Genomic DNA, 6,000 nt, shown 5'->3' on the forward strand with positions numbered 1-6,000 from the left:
ACTTAGTGGTGCCATCAGACGGTCCTCAGCTGATAGGGTACAAGTGTAAGCCTAAATGTCCAGTGTAAGGAGAAAGAGGTGGGGAGTCGGCATGTCTTTGGCATTTAGGCATTTGCATATTTTTCCGAAGCATCCTGGCAATGAAAGCAAGGTTAGCAATTTTTTATGAATCAATAGAAATTAAATAACTGCTTCGACCTTTTTACTCTAAAGTTGGTTTTCAATCTAAAAGCAGCTCTCATTCAAAAAATTACATATTTTTTTTTCCCCGCCGTTTTTGTTCATCTCGATTGCAATTATATTAAATAATGTTTATATACAGAAATTGATCATTTATTGAAGAAAACAAATTTTCAACTTTTAAAATTGCTCACAATGTCGCACGGACCAAGACTATCTAATATATTGTAGTTCCAGAATAACAAATCTTATTGTTTTAGCTTGTTTTTTTTTATATTTTTATTGCAGTCAAAATCTGTATATGAACACATTTTCATTATTTTAAATTTAATTGTTCCCTATTTTTGCAAATGTTTGTATTGGAATGATTTAATATGAGTTATTTTTTTTAGATTGGCAAGGGAAACCTTTATAATTTTATTATTTATATTATTCATCAATGATTCTTATCTAATGTTTGACTTGAAAAAAATGGCTAGAAAATGGTTATCGCTTTCTGTTATTGAGCTGGAAACCTCGCTAGCAAATGGCCAGAAAATCAATTATAAGTAGCTAGAGAAAGGGTAGTAAATCCGCTTAAAATCGGTCCAGATAATGTCTAGAAAACTCACTAAAATTACATAGAACAAATTATATAGAAAACCAGCCGTCTCTGATAGCTGCTGATCAGCTGGATCGGAGAGCCTCTACTTCACATTAAAAATGTTTCTGAAAACCCCTAAAACCAGAAAAGGGTGGCCACCCTTAAAAATGAAGACAGATTGTACCGTTAGGTTCATACACGCATTATCATATTACAACTGATTTTTGATTATAGTCATGATTTCAATTTCGTCAATTTCGTCAATTTCGTCCATTTATGTGCGCCTGTTATCGTACCATTGGTTTCGTTACAGAAAAGGTTGCCGATCCAGCATTTGAAACTCTCAAATAAGAAGTTTGCCTTCAAAATTGGCCAAAATAATCTTGGCCCCTGGATTCAATTCTGGCTACTCCCAGGGCTAAACTAAATTTCATATCAATATTAAATGTACACCTAATTCTGTTTTTACACGGTAGATTGGTTCCTAAAAAAGTCGTGTAAAACAAGAAAGGAATGCTAAAGTCGAGCAGGCTCAACTCTTAAATACCCTGTACCACCCCACAAAAAAGTAATTAAATTAATTAATTAATTTAATTAAATTAATTAACTAAATTAATTTAATTAATTAACTAAATATTAACTAATTAAATATAAAATATTCCATGCATGCATACATACATTTACAATTACATCAGAATCGTGTCTATGCGTGTTTGTGTACTTGTATGTATGTGTGCATTGAGCCTGGTTATATGGCTATAACTTTCTTTCCGATCATTCTATCATAATGAGACTTGGTATACGGTTATATAATTACTAACCTAATGTGACTACCAAATTTTAGTTCAAAATTCCAAGAATTACGGGAGTTATAGAAAATCGTTAATAGGGGGGGAGTGGGGGGGGGGGGGGGGTGGATCAGAAAAAATAAACAAACTCGTCCTTTCTCGGTCTCAGGAGAATCTGTATACCAAGTTTGGTTATTCTAGCTCTTATACTTTCGGAGATTCTTGCGTTCATACAGACAGACAGACGGACAGACGGACATGGCTATATCGACTCGGCTTGTCATGCTGATCAAGAATATATATACTTTGTGGGGTCTACCAAGCCTCCTTCTGTGTGTTCCATGTGCTAACTAATATACCCTTGTACCCTTTGGGTACAGGGTATAAAAAGACATTGATCGTATGCAAAATAAATCGCGCTAAATGGAATAGTTGTAAAGTCGTCTAACCATAAATAAAATTTTTAGTTTTGAAACCGTGTTAAATCAAAACCGTGTAAATAAAGACCGCGGAAACACAGAATTAGGTTTCTATTTTCAATTTTGTGTTGAAGAGGGGGAGGGGGGGGGGGGGGGGTTATATTCAAAACATACCTAAATTCACGTGAGTGGGTAGTGGATGCAGACTGTCTCGCTGCGCAGCTCTACTTAGATCTAGTATATTTTGAATATTTGTGAAATAGTGAAATATAGAAATTGACACCAATTGTGGGTTAAAAGGGCCGCGTCTATCCCTTCCACTGTTGCTGCAGCCAAATGAGCAGCAGCATGCGCCTTCGCTGAACACTTGAGGCAGCAGCGACGACCTCTGTTTTGATTGAATTTCACGCACGAATGCGGCGGCCAGGCTTTCATTTAATTTGCATTTGTCCTCGAGTTGTGCTTTTGCCGCCACCGCGATGTTTGCGCTTGGGCTCAGTATCTGGCTCCGGATTCAGATTCACATTCGGCTTCAGCTCCGGCAATGGCTCCGGCTATGGCTATGGCTCAGACTTAGACTCAGGTCACGATGTGTGCGTGTACGAGTGCGTGTGCCATGTGTCAATAATCGTCGTTGCTTATGCACACAACGGCTTTGCAAACAGACGGAATAGACAGGCACTTGTCATCCCCTCCACCTCCCACCCACCCACTCGACGACAGCAACAGCAACAACAACAATTGTCGGCGTATATACAAGTACATATATATATATATGAGCAACACACATCAAAATCGGCTCAACGCAAATCAAAGCCGTCTCAATAAACAAACAGCGCGCGGATTTCATTTTCCTGCCCCTGCCCCCGCCCTCCTCCCTCGCCCTTTTCCCACCCTCTCACCACAATTCGACGCCCATCGGCTGCTTCATGCACTTGATGGCATTGCTTCGGGCATTTAGTTGGGCACAACTTTGTTTTGATTCCATTTATGCTGTTGACATTGCAAATCTTTTAATTATTGTCACGCATCGTCCTCGTCCTCGTCCTTGCCCTCTCTCCCGCCCCCTCACCACCTTCCCCATTTAACATCCCATTACACTTCAGTGGTGGTGGCAACAAATAGTTTTTCTTTTGTTGTCGCAAAATATTGACATTTTGGTTTAGCCTTATCCACTTGTGGGAGTTTCCTCAGGTGGTCGGTCTTCTTCCTTTCACACTTAAAAATAAAACTCAAAATATTTCCATGTTCAATTTAATGTTCTACTATTTCATATTCAAAGAGTGATATTCAATTAGTGATTTTGATAAGAATAATATTCGAAACAAAGTTTAAAACTTCATTACTAAAGCGTGTCATTTTTTTCAATTTAATGCTGAACTATATTAAATATAAAAACCATATGGATAATAAAAATGTTGTTAAAAATCACCTTCTGGTAGAAATGTTCGATAAAAATAATAGAAATATCATTATTGAAAAGAGTTAAGCAAAAAAGTTGGAAAATTGTTTTATAATTATAAAACAGAAATCATCACTTGTGATTTAATATCGTCGTCAGACTTTAAATTTAAATTAAACTTATACCTAAATGCAAATACAACTAAACTAGATGTTCAGTCTTAATGAGTCTCAAAGGGGGATCTTAATTAACAAACGACCAGCTATGCTCCGATTCACGCCGTAGCGCAGTCAGAGACGTTATTAGACCTAACAAAAAATAAACACAGATGAAGAAATAACAATAAAAAAGTCAATAACAGCTATAAATACTTAAATAATAAGAGATGAAAAATAATCAAAAGTTAAAATGTTAATTAGCTAGTCCGAGATTCCGATTTTCAGAAAATATGCGTTTTCAAAATGTTTTAAAATTTATAGTCGAGAGTAAATTATTGACAAATTTGTTGCAAACAAACAACTAATTTTCTTTTGCAACCTCACTGGCCGACAACTTGTGGTAGCAATTGGAAAGAAAATGTTTTATAAATGGAGAACAACTGTAGAAAAAGAACTGAGAGACTAGTTTTCAATGAGAGAGCCCCCTTGTCTGCCTTACAAATAATTGAAACTTCTCTTGCTTTTGAGGTAATGGGGAAAAACATTCAAAATTGAATGAAATCAGTGATTATCTAAATGGGACTTTGTTGAGAAAAAGCAGGAAAAGTTGAGAAAACTTTCTTTTGAATGGCTAGCAGTAGTGCTTATTAATACGCCTACATATGCTTGGAAGCCCTACTGATTTCTAAAGCACAAGTATTTTATGGATGAGAAAACTAGCTGGAAAATATGGAGAAAGCGAGAATACTTTTCGAGCGTCCGTTTCGGTAGAGTTCTGTCTGTCTATATCTCAATTATTTTACAATGTATGTGCTAAATTTGCAAAGTTTCAGATTTCTGTATTACATTTTTCAATTTATGAAGTTTACAATAAATAAAAATAATAATAAAAAGAATATTTTTTTTGTAATTTCATGTCAGACTTTTTCATACCAAAAACAACTTTAATGTAGAAATGAAACACATCGTTTTTTGTAAAACTAATATACAAAATCACAAAATTTCCACAAACCAAAAAACTCGTATAGTAGTATTTGGCCATTTCTATCGAATGGAAAAAGACTGCATTGAAATCAGACAAAATGACATACGAATCTCACAATCTGTACCTAACACTCGTTTTTCTTTCAAAGCGCGATTTTTGATCATTCGTATTACTCTCTCTCTCTCTTTATTTTAATTATAGCCTGAAATTGAATTGAGTCTTCTATGAATACGAGCCATTAGCAGTCACTGCTTGAGGCAACGTCATAACAAGGCCAGAACAGCAGCAATTTGATTTCATCGAGATCCCAACCCAAATACCGTACTGTCTGCCAAATAAATAGCAGCAACCAATAAATACCCGAGCAAAAATCAATTTGTACTGCTAACCAGCAGAGGACAAAAGAAAAAAGAGGAAGGACCCCAGACTGTCAGCAAATGTTTAGCACTGTGCGCCTCTTTAAAGCGAAAGCGATACCAATTTATGTGCAAATTTATAGCACACACACACACACACACACACATACGCACACATATACGCACACATATATATCTATATACTTATATTCCCATACAGCTCTAAGATTAGTTGTTGAGCCGCCCAAGCGACCGACCAAGATTTTTATGTTCGAACGCTTAGGGAAAAAGCAAAGCAAAAAAGAAAACTGCAAGCGGAAGGGCATGGCTAAAGGGCGGGCGTTGGGCGAAAAATTGCAAAATTAAATTTGCAGTTATTGCGCAACCATGGAGAATTGGTAACTGTAACGGTATCCGAGATGCTCGGTAATTGACGCTCCGCGTAATTGGCAAAATACTATACAAGCAGCATAACGGCGCGACGTCGATGTCGATGTCGACAGGAAAGAGCTGCGGCCGAGAAGTCTGAGATTTCGATGAGCATACAAACATACATACATATGTATGTACATATATGTAGTAGAGTAGAGTATACATATGTATGTGTGTGGGTGTGTGCGTACAGCTGCCATTTGCGAATTATTCGCAGCCCAGCCTGATAAACTTTTATGGCCCAACGAAATGGCAGCTGATGTGGAATTGGCTTTGGCTTTGGCTTTGGCTTCGGTATTCAAATGAAAATTCTGGTTAACCCCAAGAAGTTGAGCAATTCATATCCCGTGCAATGGTCGACCGACACATTTGAGAGCCAGAGCAGTGCAAAGTAAATGTGTACTTCCAAATTTTCGTATTGAAATCGTAAGGAAGCTACAGCTTAGGCATAGAATTTATCTCCATTGCGAATTTTCAGGAAATACACGCGGCTGATATGCTTGGATAAAAAAAGGTCGCTTGTGGCTGTGCTTTCAAAATATGATGACATATCGTACACCTAAAATGTAAAAAAGTATGACTTTGAAAAATATAATATAAATAATATACGGCACAAGCTGGGCTGTTCTGAACGGCAATTATTTATTCATGATATTCGCTTGTGGAACCAACTACCACAACATTTAAAGAAAACAAG

Source organism: Scaptodrosophila lebanonensis, unplaced genomic scaffold (genome assembly GCF_003285725.1).
Source record: "Scaptodrosophila lebanonensis strain 11010-0011.00,11010-0021.00 unplaced genomic scaffold, SlebRS2 tig00000096-arrow-pilon, whole genome shotgun sequence".
NCBI classification, from domain to species: Eukaryota; Metazoa; Arthropoda; class Insecta; order Diptera; family Drosophilidae; genus Scaptodrosophila; species Scaptodrosophila lebanonensis.